A 20,427-nucleotide genomic window follows, 5' to 3' on the forward strand; every position below is an offset into this window, starting at 1 on the left:
TTCCATAGACCATATTTCTCATATCCTCAGAAATGGTCAAAATCCTTCTTCATAGAGTAACAACTCATAAAATCCATATCAGTACCAACGATGCTAACTTTATTCACTCTCAATTGATTACAATCTCTCACTTTTTCATTACATGTCTCAACTCAACACCTCAATATAAAATAAAATGTTCTCACTTCTACTACTCCATTTCTTTTGTTACAAACTCAACTATCTAGCACAAGTTTCCTTCTCCTTGGGGCATTCTCTGGCAAAGTGCCCTGCTCTATTTCAACGAAAACATATTACTTCTGACAAGTCTCGAGGTTTCCTTTTTGGGCAACTGCTGAGGTAGTGCCCTGACTCCTTGCACCTGTAATAGTTTAGGTCCTTTCTGGTATCCAATCTACTTCTCTTCTTGGACTTTTCCGTTCCAATCATGGATTCTATTTCTTGTGGGTCATACTCTACTTCCTCCATCGGGAATTCTACTAGATCCCCATTCATACAAATCTGGGAGATGTGTCCTTCTTCTCCACATGAATAGCAAGACTTAGTGCAGGGTTTACTCGGGTCCTCTTTAGGTGTGTCCTCCACATCTTCCTTCATCACGGGTTCTTCTAAAATTTACATAAGGGATCCTTTCTTTACTTCTTTCTTCTAGTGGATGGATCATTGTACCATGGGGTAAATGTGACACTAAGCAGGATAGTGGGTAGTCCCTTCACATAAGAAACAAGTAATCTGCCTAGTTGGGCATTCTTCAACTGGGTGACTTCCTTCACAATTAGGGCATTCATCCTTGTGTTCTTTATGGGTGTGTCCTATTTCTCCAAAAAATTTGCATGCACAAGATTTCTTCATATCCTTTCCATAAGGCTTCAACTTTTGGGACACAAGGTGAGATCTTTGCAGAGTCAACTTTAATTCTCTCCAAGTGGTTACTCCTTGCCATCCATTCATGGTTTGGTACATCCTCCACCAAGTAGCAGCACCTCTTTCAAAGCACTGAAGAGCATGCTGGGTCATATCCTTTTTGACTATAGGGTTATTCTCCATGTGATCCTCCATGTTCTGAATCCATCGGTCTATCTCCAACTGACTCATCGGTCCAGAAAATACAAGCTCTTCTCCATTCATCCTCTATTGGGTCCATGTGGGTTTGGGGTAAGATAAAAGAGATAGAGGGGGATACACACAATACAAAAAAAAGTTTGAAAAGACAGATTTTATTTGTGGCTGTCAGGAAAAACATCAAACAAATGACAGCTCACAAACGTCGCATCTAACGTAAGTGTATAACAGGGGTTTGGTCTTCTAAAGGTCAATAAATCTTCAACGTCTCCAAACTCTTCAAGTCTTGTTCATGCCTCCAATGGCTTCTTCTGATCATGATTGTCCTTTACCAGTTCTTTTGCCAGATCAACTCTGTTGATGCGAAGTCTCTCATGACGTTCTTTAATATTCTGGAGTTGCGTCCCAAACTTTTAGGTTTCATCATCCTTGGCATGAACCATGTCCTACTGTCCTTCAGTTCCTGACGAATCTCCGGTATCTTGAGGTTTTGCTTCTCCAGCTTGGCTACTTTCAGCTTCTGGTTCCTGAGTTCTTCACGAAATACTTCCGTGTCTAATATGGCTTCATGGAGCTCCACCTTAAACTTCTTGATGTACTACTCCAGATACTGGTGATACAGTGGCTAAGGTTAAAACTTCATCTTACTAATAGGTACTCCATCAGCCTTCTTCCATCAAATCCATTCTAAAGAAAGCATCCTTAACTCAGCACGGTGACAATAGCATCAGCGGGCAATGACATCACGGATAACCGTGTTTCTGCTCTTGTCATTCCCATGAGCTATCATTCCATAGTTGATATCTCCTGCCTTAGGGTTTTCTTGACAAAACTTTGAGTTCTCATGCTCCTTGTTTCAGTCTTTCTCCGATACACCCTGATCTCGGGCATTGACAACTGCCATAATCTGTCAAGTTCCATAAGGGTAGCCTTCCTAGGTCACACAAATCTAGAGTCAGAGCCTTCAAAAGCTCCTAGTCTTCAGTCTTCAACCGTTGTAGTATCCATTATTCAGATGCACGGAAAATACTCTTCATTCCGAAGTGGCCTTAGTTGTCTGATATCTTGTACTTCTTGGAGTGGTCTGATTAGTCGAATCTTCGTGTGGACAAAAGGGGAAAGGGGTATGGTCTCACTAAAGGGAATTTTTGAATAAGCTCAGAAGAGAAGAGAGGTAAAAGATCTTTTGAAAGGGAAAGTTGTAGAGAAAAATCTTTGCTATGGGCTTGCCAGTTTCTAGGGTCAAGTTCTACAGTCAAAATTTGCTCTGATACCATCTTGTAGCGACCCGACCTCAGACGTTCAAGTCTCTGTGCTTAAGTGTCATCCCTGGATCGGTATGCTGACACACACAGTACTCGAGGATTTATAACAGAGGTAAATCACATGTAAAAAGTAACATAAATACTATTACCTCAATCCAAATAGCGGAAGTAACAAGGTTGTGGATTCCCATCAACACCAACGGCAAAGTTGAGTGTAGAAATCGTAACCCTTAACGTATCACTTACTCGTCGTAAGATAATCCTGCAACATGAGACGTTGCAGCCACAAAGGGTCAGTACATTGAATGTACTGGCAAATTCACACCATAGAGAATGATGAATAAAGGCTATCACTACATACATATTTGGCTGGTGGAAAGGCTCTATGGTTTAGTTTTGTGAAAAGCCAATTTTTCCCTACTGCAAAAGAATAAATTTTATTTAACTATCATGGTGGCTGTTAAACATTGAGAATGGTTGACAGCATTCTCAATCCCAATTAAGCATCGTCATTAAACAAAACCCAACAAAATTAAATTTTAGAGTAACATGATGAGATTCACATGATAATCCAAGTACTAGATACTCAAGATGTCCATAACCAGGGACGCGGCTAATCATGATTAGTTTATACACTCTGCAGAGGTTTGCGTGCTTTTCCCCATAAAACTTGATCACCTCCGTTTGGTTTCTCGCACTACATGGTGTTTGAGAAGACGGATGACCGAGACATAGTCTTTCAGAAGCGCTAGCACCTTACGATGGATAGATCGTTACACCTACTTTCCCCTACATCTGCTAGTCTACCCTGTAAGAGTTCACACGACTTAATCAACTATGCTAGAGCCCATAATAGGTTGTGTCTGCACACGGAAGTTTCTAGTATGAATAATCTCATGATCCCTTTGAGCCTGGGTGGCGGTCCATAAAAAAAAGGCAATCCTGGTCTACCCAGGTGCCCAGACGGGCAATCCTAGAATACCCAGGTGCCTCAATCCACCCAGATGTGTGTTTAAGTTGCCACCTTAAGTAAACCATAAATTAACAATCTCACATCTATCATGAATACTCTCAAAAACCCAATCCACGTCTACGAGCATAGCATGGCAACGTAAGCATAATGTAAAAGTAACTCCCAAGGTTTGAATGCAGGGCAATAGGTTCCTACCTCATCAACTACTTCCCAATACCCACATGTTATCAATCCTACTCATGCAATGTTTGAGGGTGAAGCTAATGCATAAAAACTGGGTATGAAGGGGATATGATCAAAGTGTGAACTTGCCTGCAATGTTGATCAAGATGATTCGCACTCAAAAATCTTGATAGCTCTACTCATCACACTCCGGTCAATCTATCCTAATCAAGCAATAGTAACCACACATAAGCAATCACTCAAAAGACCAGAAAGATCGAAGAACACGATTCGGAAAACTTCAAAACCAAGCAAATAACTCTTGCAACATAAAACAATTTCTAACAGTACCAAAATTATATGAATTTGGCCTTATCAGAAAGTTTAGGTCAAGAGCTTCGATTTGCAAAAAGAATCAACTCAAACGGAGCTACGAAACTCAAGTTATGATCAAACAAAGTTTAAATCTAAATCTGATCTAATTCAAATTTTAAAATTTTCAAAAACATGTTTGAGTTGGATTAATGGATAGAGGAGTTCGTAATGAAGAAGTGGGCATTGGTTTCATCGAATTCCGACTATCGAGCAAAAAGTTATGAGCGTTGCAAGATCAGGGACTAATCTGTAAAACAAATTATCACAGATAGGTCCCTAGCAGAAAATCTAAAATAAAATAAAAAGAGAAACGCTACCGAACGAACGTTCGCTACAGAACGCTTAAAGGACGAAAACCGTTTGCTACAGATCTAAACGGGTGAACGCTCGCTATCTAAGAAACCCAAAAGAAATAAACCGTACTAAAAGAAAAACCGAACTATATATAAAAAACCGGCGGGTTTTCCCGGTTTATACCGGTCGCGTGAGATGAACCGGTGGCGGCGGCGGTTTTCCTCCGGCGAGGCGGGACAGCGGCGATGGCGAGCTCTGGCGCGGCAGCAGCGACGCGAAGCGGCTTCGACGAGAGAGCGGTGCGGCGCGGATGCGGGCGCGCGGCAACGCGGCGGAGGGGCGCGACGCGGATGCGGGGAGGAGAGGCGGCAGGGCGCAGTTGCAGCGGCGAAGCTCGCCGACGGCGGCGGCGGCTGCGGCGGTTCCGCGCATGCAGGCGAGCAGCGGGGAAAAGAGAGAGAGGAGCGGCGGGCGCGGCTTTATAAGGGAAGGAGGAGGTAGCCTTGGAGGAGGGGTAAGGCATAGGCGGCGGGCGCGGAGTCCGAGGCGAGGACGACGGCCATGGCGGCGCGGTGGCGAGCGACGGGCGGAGTCCCGCCCGGGAGGTCGGGGGCACGCGGGCGTCGGGCTGGGCCGTGGCCTGGCCGGTTGGCTGGGCCGGCCCAGTTCGGCGGAAGGGTTTTTTTAATATTTTTTTCTCAACTAAAATAAAAAACATAATAACTAAAACATTATATAGGCATACAATATACCAAAATTTGCAGAAAAAGATTTTCTACAACATGGACATTTTATAATGCCATATAAAATCCACACAAATTTAGATAAATCAAAGAGTGCTACTGGTCTAATGAAATTCAATAAAAATCATTTAAAAAATACCAAAATGGTTTCAAATTAATTTTTCTCCAATTTTCTATTGTAGGGAATCATGTTACCCTATTTTCCATGTATTTTGTTTTTGGAGAAAAATAATTTGAATAAAACTCAAATAACTCCAAATTGAAAATTAATTCCAAAAGGACTTTGAATTTTGATCCTTGAAACTTCCAACTCATATTTCATATAATTTGAAGAAGTCATTTTATCTTCTATCGTGAAAATCATTGAGTTTCTTAAAGTTTCTGAACTGGAAATATTTTCAAATGAAATTCAAATATTTTCAACACCCCTTTTCATTTTAAAAAAAAGGGAGAAGTCATGTTATCTTCTCTCTAGGGTTTCGTGTTCGAAAAGAATTTGAATTCACGGAGATCAAAATGCAAAAGGTGAAAGTTTGGGAAAGTCCTTTTATTCCCTCTCATTTAACTTTCAAAAAGTTTCGAAAATCACTCAATCGATCACACAACAATCAAGAAAACAATCAATCTATCTATTTATTATAACATTCCAAAATTTAGAATTTTGGGATGTTACATAGAAACAAATGCAAAGTGCCCATGGAAGTTTGATAGTGGTGTTGCTCTTGAACGATTGAGTGAACCAGGTGCATTTATACTGTCCATGATCTTCTCAATTTGGACTTTATTTGCAACCCGAGGATAAACTAGCGAAGATTTTGCCCATGCTGATTATTGTCTTCATCTTCAGCATTGGCTTCAGGCTGGGCATTGTCTTCATGTTGATTTGTTGCAGAAATGATGATTTCTTCTTCAGCCTGTTCCTCCATGGGTATGACTTCTCTAGTACCCATTTTCTTGATAGATTCAGTATGAGAGGCTTCATCTAGCACATTTGGCATGTGCTCTCTATGCGAGCCGTTAGTTTCATCGAACCGCACATCTACAATTTCTAGCACTTTACAGTGAAATAAGTTGAGGACTCTGTAGGTGTGCGAATCCTTTCCATAACCAAGCATAAAACCTTCATGTGTTTTCGGTGCAAATTTTGAAGTGTGATGCAGATCCTTGATTGTCGAAGTAATGGGCCACGGGTAGCCAAACCCAGGTCCCTGAGCCTTTCAAGACATCGGGGCTAGCTGCGCCCCTCAAGACATCAAGAAGAAGTGCCGCCTTTTGGTGGTTGGCTGTCCCAAGCAGCCGGCTGCCGAAAGGTTCTGCTGGCGGGCCGGCTTCGTAGGCCGGCAGGTTGAGGAAGTTGACGGCTAGGTTGATGTTCTCCACATAGAAGTAAGATTGCTGCCACATCTTGATCGACTGTGGTAGCTTGATGGAGGGGAAGGCGTTCCTTGGAGTTGGATGGCGCATGCCGACGAAGGCACCGCACTAAGCAGCCACCTCCCGGACTGAGGTGCCCAACTTGGTGTAGAAGAACGCTCCCCACAACTCGATGGTGGGAAGGATACCGAGGTAGCCTCCGCACATGGTGACGAAGGCGGATAGGAGCATCACGGTGTTGGGCATGATGTGGTGAGGTTGGAGATGGTAGAAGTCGAGGAACGAGCGGAGGAAGCCGCTCGCCGGCAGGCCGAAGCCGCGGATGAAGTGCGAGCGGAAGACGACCCACTCGCCCTCTCCCGACACCAGTGAAATCTCCCCCTCAGGAGGCACGCGTGCCTTCACGTAATCGGCGTCGGGGAGACGCTGCGTGTCGCAGAGGAAGGCGATGTGGTGGTCATGGACGTTCGACCCGTCCTAGTCTCCTCCCTGCTTGCGCGCCATGAAGAGCTCGATGAAGCAAATGGCGCGGCAGCGGAGCTGGGGGAGGCAGGTCCAAGAAGGGCTTGGGGCGGAAGAGTTAGGAGGAAACTGGCGGCGGCAACGCTATGGCGGAGTTCGAGGGCACCACGGCAAGAGGAGGAAGAAAGAGGCAAGAGTACGGGCAGGAGGGCGCACGTGCTCCGCCGCTCCCCCTCCCTCCCCCTACTTAGAGCCGTCGGGCTACGAAGCCGACGGGTTGAGCGTGGGATCGTGGGATTAACTGTGCCCACGACCCCACATCCCCCCGCTTATCGCACGAGTTACCACGCATGGTAACTCCGTGGGGAAGCTCAACCGACCGCCTCTGCCGCGGCAGATCCGCTCGCGTGCCGAGGCCCGGTAGTGGCGGGCCGAGCCTGCTGTCACGTCCCATCACGCGCGTGAGCTAGCAGGCTGGTCCAGTTGGTTGGCGCCAAGTGGTGTGCCCATAGCAGGCGGCGGGCTTGGAGTCTTCGCTAATAAGCCACCTGGTTCTCGCCGTCGCGTTCAAAGTTTTCAGAAGATTCCGATTTGCGGTGGCCGACTCCCTCCACTCGGCACGCTAGGAGTCAGACAAGGATTCAGACCAGAACACTCGGAGGAGGAAACTATTGAGACTTCTTAGCTTACCAGCTGCGACACCTTACCAGTTTCGGGGACTACTTTCAGAGTAATGGTCCACGGTAGCCCAACCCGGGTCCCTGAGACTTTCAAGACATCGGGGCTGGCTGCACCCCTCAAGACATCAAGAAGAAGTGTCACCTTCTGGTGGTCGGCTATCCCAAGCGGCTGGCTACCGGAAGGCGGCCGAGTTCAAGAAGGCGTTGCCAAGACGGGCTGACTTCCTGCGGGCAGCCTCTAGAGAGGCCGACTCCTAGAAGGCGGCTCACCGCGCTCTCGAAGTCTGCGCTCCCATTCAAGAGGACGAGACATGGTGAGGCTACAGTGTAGTTCATCCCCACATATCCAGGGCCGGGCGTGGCCACAGTGCTCCGTACGGGCGGAGATCTCTGCCTGTACGTAACACTGTTGCCACTCCATCCCTGACGTCCCTGCTAGAAGGCCAAGCCCTGTTCCCACGTCGACCTGTGAGTACGGCCTGCAGGCGGTGGGCCCTACTGGGCAGCGATAGCCCGGAAGCCGGCGAAGGCTTGACCAATTGGGCTTGAGGGGGGCCGGCTCCCAACAGGCGGCCCTTTCCCCCCTCGGGGCCCATGCACCATTAACCAGATGAGATAGGGAGTGGCTACAGTGATCTCCCACTAGGAGGCGGGACTTTAGCCACGCTCCCCTGACCAAGCATGCATCATTAGCGCCACGACTACATTAATCAGCAGCCGACAGGACCCGTGAGCGGCGGGAGCAGCCTATCGGATCCGTACCTGACCAGTCGGCGGGGCCCAATAGGCGGCGGGCCCCAGCAGCCAGCGAAGAAGCCGGCGACCAGAGACACTACAACCGGGCCCTACACCCGGCCATATTACCATTGTACCCCTGGGGGGTAGGCCTATATAAACCCCCCAGGGCACCCATGCAAAAGGGTGCTGAACCTGTTAGAACTAGACTCATACCTAGAGGAAGGAGAGAGCGAGCATGCCTTCTCCTACATCTAGCATATAGCTTGAGGAGCACCATTGTACTCACTTGCGCCTTAGTGATCATGCGGAGACCCCGCAGAGCAGGACTAGGGTTGTTATCTCCTAGGAGAGCCCCAAACCTGGGTAAGGTATGCCGGCGTTCGTGTCTACGCCTCATCCCGCTTCCAGGCACCGGCGACGTTCTACTCGCTCCCACCATGATAAGCCATCCATTGGCATATGTCGCACCCAACCCCCGACATTGATCCAGCACCTAGCACCAAATACTTTGAAATAGCTAAAGTTTGGGTTGTTACCAGTGAGAAGTTCATAGGGTGTCTTCTTTAAGAACTTATGAAGATAAACTCTATTGATGATGTGGCAAGCAGTATCAATGGCTTCAGGCCAGAACTTTCTTGGAGTCTTGTATTCATCAGGTATCGTGCGTGCCATCTCAATGAGGATTCTGTTCTTGCACTCCATGATGCCATTCAGCTAAGGTGTGTATGGAGCAGAGAACTCATGGGTGATGCCCAATGTATCAAGATAAGTGTCCAGGCCGGTGTTCTTGAATTATGTGCCATTGTCACTCCTGATGTGCGAGATCTTGATGCCATAATTGGTCATGGCATGATTGGCGAAGCATCTGAAGACATCCTACAATTCATTCTTGTAGACAATTATGTGCACTCAAGTGTATTTTGAATAATCATCAACAATAACAAAGCCATAGAGATGTGCAGTGGTAGTAAGGGTAGAGTAATGACTAGGACCAAATAAGTCCATGTGTAGTAGCTCGAAGGGGCATGATACAGTCATGATTATCTACGAGGGATGCTTACCCCTAGTCACCTTCCCGGCTTCACAAGCACCACATAGATGATATGTCTTGAACTCGAAACCCTCGATGCTAATGATATGCTTCTTCTTCATGAGAGTGTACAAGTTCCTCATGCTGGCATGTCCTAGCCTTCGATGGCAAAGCCAACACTCTGAAGCTTTTGCTAGAGGACATACGGCAAGTTCTAGTCCTACTGAGAAATCTACCATATACAAATCACCTCTTTGATACCCTTCAAAAAGCTAGAGTTGTGTTAGTTTCCATAAGCACAAGGCAATGGTATTTTCCAAATATCACGATCATAGTCACATGGCAAAGCATTGAGGCAGACATTAAGTTGTAACCAAGGGATTCAACAAGCATCACTTTATCCATGTGTTGATCCTTTGAGATAGAAACTCTACCTGGGCCCAATACCTTGCTTTTACCAGTGTTAGCGAACGTGATGTGACTTTTAGTAGATGGACGTAGGGTAGAATCCATGAGAAGACTTTGATCACCAATCATGTGGTTAGTGCATCCACTATCCATTATCCATTCAGTAGCTTTCGGAGTCGTACCCTATAGTGGAGTTAGCGGGATAGGCTTCACCAAGAGTATTGTGAAGCACAAACATATAACGAACAAGCATGTTATCAAAGTTAAGATTCTTGTTTGGTAAGATAGGATGCTTGTCAAGAAACCCTGGGACAAAATACATGGTAAGACCATTTTGGCACTTTATCTTGCGTCCCACAAGATGTTCTACGTCCCTAGCATTGGCGTCAGAAGTCTTTGATTTCCGGCTGGAGACCTTTCCCTACAAGAGAAAGTTAATTCTTCTTGACCACCCACATCTTCAGGGGTGGCTTAGAAGCAATGAGTCTAAGTGAAGCATCTGAGAATTTTGGCTTTGGAGCCCTAGCAAATAATTTTGCAGGAGGTGAATAATACTCATAAGAATATGTAGAAAACTTCCTTGATTTGTGAACATAGAGGTTAGAAGAAACACTCTCATATTCATGAGTCTGATGATAATTTCCCTGCAAAACATTAGCGTTAGGGTGACCTTGTGAGGTTCTCTGTCTATAAGAAAACTTTGGGCCATATGAAGCCTTTGGTTTGGGGTTTGTCTTCTTCCCAGGTGGTGTCATGATGACATTCATGGGAAGCTTGTCAAGACAACTTTTGGGCACCCAGATCTTCTTCAAAGCTGGTCCATTCATGCAGTTAGTACCAATAAACCTGGCAAACACTTCACCATGCTGGTTCTTAAACAACTTATAATTGGCGTAAAAGGATTCATCAATGATATTGTGGTTAGCATAAGTGAAACCAGATAAAGTGGATAGGTCCATTGAAGGTCCCTTTGCAGCAACCCATGTGGTTTTGGGGTACTGCTCAGGCTTCCAGTAAGAGCCATCAACATTCATTTTCCTCTTGAAACCCACACCCTCTTTCCTAGGGTTTCCGTTCAAAATCTGTTTCTTGAGGACATCACATAGTGTCTGATGCCCTTTGAGGCTTTTGTACATGCCTATTTAAAGCAATGTCTTCAACCTAGCATTCTCATCAGCAATAGTAGTGGTATCCTAAGTGGAGGGGTTAGGTACCACATCAGTAGTTGAAGATATTGTAACATCAGAGGCAGTGGAACATTCAGGAATAGAGATAACATTTTCACGCTCAAGACATTTTAAAAATGATGGTACAAAATCTTCCTGAGTGGAACTCATCTGTTGAGAAAGTAGTGAATCCTTCTCCTTTTGAAGATCTTCATGCGATACTCTCAGTTTCACTAGATCTTGCTTCCTTTGAAGATAATCGTAGGAAAGCTTCTCATGAGTAGCTGAGAGGGTGATACGTCTCCAACTTATCTATATTTTTTTATTGTTCCATGCTATTATATTATTAGTTTTGGATATTTTATATACATTAATATGCTATTTTATATTATTTTTGGGACTAACCTATTAACCTAGAGCCAAGTGCTAGTTCTTGTTTTTTCCTTGTTTTTGAGTTTCGCAGCAAAGGAATACGAAACGTAGTCCAAACGGAATGAAACCTTCGCGATGATTTTTCTTGCACCAGGAGACTTGGAGATGAAGTCGGAGGAGCCATGAGGCAGACACAAGGACGAAGGGCGCGCCCAGGGGGAAGGGCATGCCCCCACCCTTGTGGGCCCCTCGTTACTCTCCTTACCTAAGTCTTTCGCCTATATATTCCCAAATATCACCAAACCACCAGAGGCATCCACAAAAACACTTTTCCACCAACGCAACCTTATGTAACTATGAGATCCCATCTAGGGACCTTTTCCGGCACCCTGCCGGAGGGGGGGGGGTTCGATCATGGAGGGATTCTACATCAACTCTGTTGCCCTTCCGATGAAATGTGAGTAGTTTACCATAGACCTACGGGTCCATAGCTAGTAGCTAGATGGCTTCTTCTCTCTCTTTGATTCTCAATACCATGTTCTCCTCGATGTTCTTGGAGATATATTCGATGTAATACTTTTTTGCGGTGTGTGTGCCGAAATCCGATGAATTGTGCATTTATGATCAGCTTATCTATGAATATTTTTTGAATCTTCTCTGAATTCTTTTATTCATGATTTGACATCTTTGCAATTCTCTTCGAACTATCGGTTTGTTTTGGCCAACTAGATTGGTTTTTCTTGCAATGGGACACTGGTACAGCGAGGTGCTATACAAATGATTTTTAAACCCTTTTCGCGAGGGCATTTGGAACCGTCACCAAGTGAATGTGGGCAATAGGGGGGTCCTTGTCGGCGTCCTTGGAACGGGGGTACCCAGAATTGCCTGCCTGCGGTCCAGGGCGTGCCTCCACCAACGGCCTGGTATGGCCCATCTTCATCAACAACCACTCAAGACCCTCGTGAGGGGCCAAGCCTTGTGAGGCGGACAACAAAAGACCTCCTCAGGGGCGGCCTCCCTAGGCTGGCTCCCGAGGAGTGAAGAGATCTATGCAAGGGGCACCTCGCGAGGTTCGCATGACGTGAGCCATGACGACCAAGGCCAGGCGGGTGCCAGCGCGCTTGGAGTACCGGTTGCCTCTTTGGTGCTAAAGGGGCAAGCGCATGCGAGGAGTCCCAAGGTAGTAGGCAAAGGTTTCCATATTGGTGCAACGAGACCAAGACCAGCAGGACGACAGGACGTAAGTCACCACGGAGCCCACGACAGCATCACCACCAGAGTCTTTCACATGCGAAGACCACCTTTTGTCAGGATAACTTGTACTAGTTGTCCCCTTTCAAATTAGTCGTTGTGGGATCCCTTCCCACCTAATATTTGGGGAGAGGACCCGGGCCTCCATATATAGGACTAGCCACCACCGTAGGGAGGCATCTCATCTTGGACTGGATCCATTCCACCAAGACCACCATACAAGCTCACCGAGCTCAAGAGAACCTCTCCTCAAGAGGCTGTTCATCCCTTGTACTTGTTCATCCTCAGCCTAGAAGGAAATGCACCACACCACACTGGACATGGGTATTACACCACAACGGTGGCCCAAACCAGTATAAACTCTTGTGTCCCTTGTTCCTCGGGTTCGGCGAGCTAGGCTTTGAGAACATGGCGAAAGCGTGAGCTAGGGGAGAGAGATCTTCGTGTGCACCCAGTATTCGAACCTCAAGGGTTTGCCGGAACCTATAATCCGACATTTGGTGCGCCCGGTAGGGGTGCGCCGAAGCCTCTCTTCTGTCAGCTGATCCGCCAACACCCCGCGGTCTCGATGTCCGGTGTCCCGAGGACCAACGCCGACCAGTGGGCTGCTTTGCCCGTCAGGGCGGCACTGTCCGCCCAAGGAGACCTCAACTCCGCACTCAAGGCAGCCCGCACACCTCCGAATGCCGCGGGACGCGGGCGGCATGGACCGACGCCTTCCACCCTCACACTGCGGCGTGCGCGGGCCACCGCAAGATCCTCAAGCTACACAGCAGCGATAGCGCCACACACCCGACGGGAACAGGCGAACATGCGAGCCGCGCTCGTGGTGGCACGGGAGCTGCTGCGGTGCCGGCTGATGGAGAGCTGCCGCGACATGTTGCTGGAATGCGTCACCGAGCTGTTGGATGCTACAGCCAGGGGTACCCCTCCTTTCTGCTCCCTACTTACATCTCAAGTTGTGTCCAGGTCGCACGATGGGCCTCGTCATGTCCGCGTGCTCCTAGGTGCACCAGGAGGGCTCGCCAGCGCCAGCACGACCAGTAGTGCCGAACATCCGGCCGCGCCCTTGCCTCCCCCGGGTGGCTTAGGTGCAGGCGTTGCTCCTCGCGGTCCCAATCGAGCGCCACCATACAACCACTAGGGAGGCGCACTGAGCTCGGCAGCGTGGGGCACAGGGCGCCTCAGTGGAGGTTCCGGAGAGGCAGTTCAGGGAGCCTATGTGCCCCACATGGTGGATCAGGAGTACACACGAGAGGACGACCCCTGCATGTTCCTCGAGCCGGCCTGGGAAGAAGAGATGCTGGAAGACGAAGCCTTCCATTAGCCACCCAGGAGCCTTGCCGACCCCACCAACAAAAGCCACCACAGGGTACCACTGATATCTCAGGAGCAGGCTTACGCTAACCATGGGTCGTAGGTGGACCAGGCCGCAGTGGCGAACAGCAACCCCAGCGCGGCAACCCCACTCCAATCAGGGGCGGCGCACTGGGGGCTGCATGGAAGGGGTCCGGAGCAAGGCCCTCCCTCATGTCGCGCGGGGCAAGCCATCACCCGGAGGTAGGTCCTCTAGTGGGGAGGCACCGGCGAGCCCTCCCCCCGGCAGAGGTCCCATGGTCGCCGAGGGCGCCGCTAGTGTCCCCTTTTCCCCTTGGCATCGTCCTGGTTTCCGGACGCACCAACGGTGGTCGAGGGTGGTACAAGGCGGGGCCCTCATCTGGCAATATGAAGCAAGGCTTGCGCCTGTCAAGGTCTCTGCCCGTGACACTCCCACGTAATAATGAGTGGGGCTGTACACGCCCCGAAGTCTTCGGAGAGCCACCCTCGGCCCTCAGGGGCTCCTGCCTACGTCGTAGTGGAAGCACCATGCTCAGCGCTGGCTGTCGATACTATCCCCCATTGACTATGATCACGACCAGTGAAAGCACTAGGCTCCACGCTGGTGAGAAGACAAGAAGACTAGCTAGGTGCCGGACGCGGCCATTTGCTTTCCACACCTTTTTTGTAGCTCGATTTGCCGCCTTTTGGATTTGAACTCGCAGTCGTAAATTTCATTGGCAAAACATGGGGGGGCATCTTTTCTCGTTCATGTTGATTTCTTGAGTTTTCTGGCTCCGTGCCTTGTTTCGAGGCCAGTGCCTACTGCCCCTCCCTTATGAGCACTTCACGAGTGGGGGATGGGCATGGTATGCGCGTGCATCTCACTGTGATCTAACACTCTTCTCTCACAAGGCCCTCTCTGGCGGACTAGCAGGCTCCTCAGAAGCCCGAAACCTCGCGAGCCCACGGAGGACTCCCCTCGGGAGAACTACACATCGACAACTACAAGGCCAGTCTGAGGCCCGCTTAGACTGAGGTAAGTTACTGCAGCAAGCTCACGGCGGAACTTGAGAACTCAAAAAGGCACGCCTTAAGTCTGGCTCAGGGAATAAAAAACAGTCTGATTACATGAGGGGCTCCCCTCCCCAAAATGCACTTACATCTTCGGGGGCCATGCCCAAGCTTTTGCACGCAGGTTCAGCACAAGGAGTGCGGGATCAATCAGACATGTCGCTCACAACATCTTCTGAATCGCCCCCGGACTTGCTACTAGCTTCGTCGCCAGCGTCGTTTTAACAATGATCGACCACGTCGCCTTCATCCGCCACGACCACCACTGCGTCGGCGTCAGAAGCGAAAGCTCCGACCAAAGCATCCATGTTATCATCCACCCAGCGGGCCAGGTTGTCCCGGAAAGCTCCAGGCACTGGGGCGATGGCAGTGTCGAAGTCGAAGTTGGGGTCGACATTCTAAAGATGGCTCAAGACGCGGGAGAACGCGCATCCAAGGAAGCCTCGTCTCTTTTGTTCCACAAGCTCGCGAGCCCTCTTGGCCACCACTGCATCGGCGTTAGAAGCGAAAGCTATGACCAAAGCATCCACGTTATCATCCACCCAACGGGCCAGGTTGTCCCGGATAGCTCCAGGCACTGGGGCGATGGCAGTGTCGAAGTCGAAGTTGGGGTCGACATTCTGAAGATGGCTGAAGACGCAGGAGAACGCGCATACAGGGAAGCCTCGGCTCTTTTCTTCCACAAGCTCGCGAGCCCTCTTGGCCCTGTCCTCTAGGCGCGTCACGACGTCAGTGAAGAAGCGAAGATGGCCGGCATAGTCCTCTGCATGGTGGTGAGGGGCGTGTTCATCGCAGGTGGCACCCAATACCTGGTTGGCCCTCACCCTGAGGGCCCGGAGCATGGGAGCATGCTCGTGCAGTAACGTCTACCAGCGGAGCGCTTCCTCCCTGCTTTGCTGCATGAGGGACTCAGCATCAGCAACCCGCTACTGGAGCGGGAGAAGTTCGGCACGGGCGGAGGCCAGCTCGGCCTGGATGGATACCAGGGCCGCCACAGCGACCTTCTCATGCTGTTCCGCTTGATCCAACCTTGACCTGAGGGCCGTGGTTCTGCCCTCAGCTTCGGCTTCCACAAGCTTCGGCTTTAGGTCATATCTGCTGGCAAGATCCGCCCGAGCCTCCGCCACGCTATGATCGATCTCCTCTTAGATCCTGACTTCACGCGCACTAGCGGCATCCTCCACTAGGGCAACGTGGCGCTCCCTGGTGTTCAGCCGTTCAAGCTAGGGGCTGCGCTCTGTGGCCTCCAGCATCAGTGCCTCCTCGCGCCTCAACATCTCCTCTTCTTTGAAGGGCGCCCCCTTCATCGACACCAAGGCAGCTGTACGAACCCCGACTTGCTGCTCCAAAGAGGCGTTCAGAGCCCGGAGCTCCCCTTTGCGTTCCTCTGCGGCCGCACGGCGGTGGTCAGCCTCCCTCGCCTCCTCCAAGGCTTGGGTGCAGGCCTCACGCGAGGTGGCAAGGGATGCCTTGGCCTTCGCGTTAGCGTGCTCGCGCTGGAGACGCCTGAAGTCGATGGCCACCTTCAGCTGATGCCATTCGTCCGCCAGCAGAAGGCCTTCGGTTTCGAGGCAGGCGTCAACATCCACAAGCCCCTCCCCGAGCCGGCTTAGCGTTCCCATCGCCTCACAGAAGTGGTCGTGGCGGACTGCTCCGTGCTCGCGTGCAAGCTCAAACACGCGGCCGGGTCCGTCATCCGCGCTAGGATGTGTAGGAGAAGCTCGAAGCGGCTCTCCCGCTCCCAGCAGGGGGCTGGGGGCCGGCACTTTTCCGGTCGCCATTCAGACCTCGGCGGAGGCCCGGTAGGGCGGGGCCTCGTCGCTCGGAGGTAAGGCCAGAGCTGAGGCTGTGCAGCCGCGGGCGAGGTCCATTGATGGGGCCCTCGGCACACTCCCCGCACCCCAGGGCGAACTGCGAAGGAGGGACGACAACAGCGTGGGGTCAAGACGCCAGGCAGGCGTGTCCGCCTTCAAAGCAGCCCTTGCACTGCGCGTGCGGGTCGACTGGAGGCACTCAGGGTCAGCAAAGAGCCCGAAGTAGGCAAATGTTGCTTCTCGGGAAACTCCATCGCCCTGGCAAAAGAGAACTATGATCAGGAGGAGAAGCGGCGCTCGAGAAATTACGAAGATAAGGTACTCACTCGTCAATAGCAATGTACTTCCTCTACTTCAATGGCCGTAAGGCGTCACCGCTGCAGCTTGGAGACCCCTTCCTCTTGCGGAGCGCCGCGAAGTTCGGTCGGAGCCGGCCGAAGCCCTAGGTGCGACCACCAAGGCCGGGCACGGATGGTGTGACTCCTGAGGAGGCGACGTCAGGGGTGCTAGACCGCGCGGAGACTACGGTACTCGCCTCGTGGCAGTTCACTGGGGCCTCGGGGGCTATGGCCTCGGGAGCATCGGACTGCGTCATCCCCCAGGCCGCTTCCTCAGGACGACTCTCCAGGGTCCCTGGGGACGGCACCTCAGGAGTCCCGAGTGGTGCCGGTTCCTCAGCAGCAGCGCTGCCATCGCTCGACAGCAACCGCCCCCCTCCGCCCGCTACTGGGGCGGGCATCATGCTCGCGGCAGGCAGGGGGTCCACGAAGACAGGGCTCTTGTGAGGCCCTTCAAGGCCAACTGGGCGTGGTCCCCATTCGTCAAGAGGGGCATCTGCTTCATGAACTCGACCTTGTTCGAGCAGCAGTACAGAAGACAGCCCTCCTTAGCAGGTTGGCTGGCATCGGGTCGCCCGTCAGGAGCTCGAGCACCGTGCGCCGCCCCTCAGGAGGAAGAGCCAGAGCTTGAAGCCGCATGCGGTCCCCATAGCCAGAGAAGGTCCACATTTGTCGAGAGTGGCGTTGAAGCGGAGCGATGCGACACCGGATGAACTCCTTCACCACCATGGGTGCCGTCACTCCGAGGTCCTTTAGTCTGGCAAGCCAGAGCCAGATATGGGCGAGCCGCCGATCAATGAGCTTCACGTGCCCCCAACCAGAGCTCGGAGCAGTTGGAATGCGGGGGAGCAACAGCAGGGGGCTGCGCATGCCAACGTCCACAAACACACACCTCTTCCTAAAGCCTCCGACGACCACTAAGAGCTCAAAGTCGATCCCCGAGCCGGCCGGCACCACGACGGCCTGAAGGAATACACACCCTGAGCGTTGGAGAGGACGTGTCAGGTGCAGCGAGAAGAAGTGGCGAAGCAGGGCCACGCAAGGGGCAATGCCCACCATGGCTTCGCAGACGAAGGCAAAGACATCAAGGAGGATGATGGATTGGGGATCGAGATGCAGCGCATTGATCTGGTAATGCGAGAGCACCGCATTGAAGAAATTGGAGAAGGGGGGAATCAAGCCTGCCCAGAGCACGTGAAGATGGATGGGGACCTCGGTAGCCGTAATGTAAACTTCAGCGCGGGAAGCAGGCCAGGCCACCGTCGCCTACACTCATTGAAATTGGCGGCAAGCGCCGGGCGCACCTTGCCCATCGCCTCTTGGTTGAGCACGACCGACCGTTCGATTGCGGGCTCGAAGACTGGCATCACGGGGGCCGAGGTACGGGACTCCTTCTTTCCCTTCTTCTTCCGGCTTGGTGCCATGGTGGCGGGGGGAGTTGGTGATAGATTGGACTGGGGGAAGATATCCACTACCTTCCGGAAGATGAGGGAGCGGAGAAGAATGCTGCCTATAAGGCAGGTGGAGCTACGAAGAAGACAATAGTTGCCTAGCCAGGCGGAAATCGAGACTACATGGGGAAGTGGAGGCACCCACGTTCCGTCAGTCGCCACGCATCGATCGAGGCCGCAGGCTATTAGGGCCCGCGGCGCTCCGCACTTGTCCCTTGGCTTTGCCGCGAAGCCAAGTACGAGCGGGCCTTGGGCCCGGGGGCTACTATCGGCGTCCTGGGAATGGGGCACCCAGACTTGCCTTCCTGCGGCCCAAGGCGTGGCTCTACCAGCGGCCTGGTACAGCCCATCTTCATCAACAACCACTCAAGACCCTCGCGAGGGGCCAAGCCTCGCAAGGCGGATGACACAAGACCTCCTCAAGGGTGGCCTCCCTAGACTTGCTCCCGAGGGGTGGAGAGATCTATGAAAGGGGCACCTCGCGAGGTTCGCATGATGTGAGCCATGATGACCAAGGCCAGGCGGGAGCCATGCGAGCGCCAACGCACGAAGAGTACCGGTTTCCTATTTGGTGCTAAAGGGGCGAGCGCAGGCGAGGTGTCCCGAGGCAGCAGGCAAAGGTTTCCATATTGGTGCAACAAGACCAAGACCAGCAGGACGACAGGACGGAGGTCACCACGGAGCCCATGACGGCGTCACCACCAGAGTCTTTGGCAGGTGAAGACCACCTTTTGTCTGGATAACTTGTAGTAGTTGTCCCCCTTCAAATTGGCCATTGTGGGATCCCTTCCCGCCTAATATTTCGGGAGAGGACCCAGGCCTCTCTATATAGGACTAGCCACCACCGTAGGGAGGCATCTCATCTTGGACTGGATCCATTCCACCAAGACCACCATACGAGCTCACGGAGCGCAAGAACTCCTCTCCTCAGGAGGCTATTATCCCTTGTACTTGTTCATCCTAAGCCTACAAGGCAATCCACCACACCACACTGGAGTAGGGTATTACACCACAACGGTGGCACGTACCCGTATAAAATCTTGTGTCCCTTGTTCCTCGGGTTCGGCGAGCTAGGCTTTGAGATCGTCGCTAGAGCGTGAGCTAGGGGGAGAGAGATCTTCGTGTGCACCCAGTGTTCGAACTTCAAGGGTTTGCCGGAACCCGTAATCCGATAGTCCTTCCCACACAACCCAGAAACCGTCGGGGATATGCCCTCCCAGCATACACACTCGGCAAAATGAGGTCGTGTGCGACCGGCCAGTGCTCAAATACGGCAATATGTACAGTAGAGCTAAAAATACAATTATACATGCGAAATTGTTTTCGGTCGCAAGTACATCCCATGCAGTCAGTCCCCGCTAAACCTTTCCATTCGTATGTACATCCCACACAGTCGCTCCAAGGAAAACATTTCCGTTCACGGGTACATCGGACACAATTTTCCCCGTCGAATCGTTTGTGATAGTGTTGCCATTGCACGCGATATTAACAATTTTATCATTTACGTTATTGAATGCATCACACACGGTGCGTAGAAGAAAATGTGTTGCAAAGGCTGTCCATCAGACACAATTTTATGTGGTAGACGTTTGCACAAGGTGGCCTAACGCAAACAGTTTTCAAGAGAAGGTCGTGTGTGATTGTTCATTGATCCAACACGGCTTATTCCTAGAAACTATGTGCCTTGCATGAGGTCATCGCCCACGGTATTTTCTCAATAACTGTTCGCAATAGCAAAACCCAATTAGCAGGCTAATTCGCCATTAGTAGGCTAATTTCCCTATTATTAATAATCCATTTATTAATCTAATTGACATTCATATTAAGCACATATTATATTTCATTTCCATATTAAGGAAGCAGGATTTCATAATTGAAATACATCAGAGTACAACATGATATAGCTTCAGCACTCAGCTACCCATTACACAACTGCACCAGCACCAAATTTCACATGCAACATGTAGAACCTTTCGAAATTAGCATCATAGACTATACATAGACAGATGCATCTCATCTGGAAAACTGCTAAAGCGGAAGGAGAATATTGAGCCTTCATTCATGTTGAAGGTCTTGGC

The sequence above is a fragment of the Triticum dicoccoides genome, chromosome 1A (genome assembly GCF_002162155.2).
Source record: "Triticum dicoccoides isolate Atlit2015 ecotype Zavitan chromosome 1A, WEW_v2.0, whole genome shotgun sequence".
NCBI lineage: Eukaryota > Viridiplantae > Streptophyta > Magnoliopsida > Poales > Poaceae > Triticum > Triticum dicoccoides.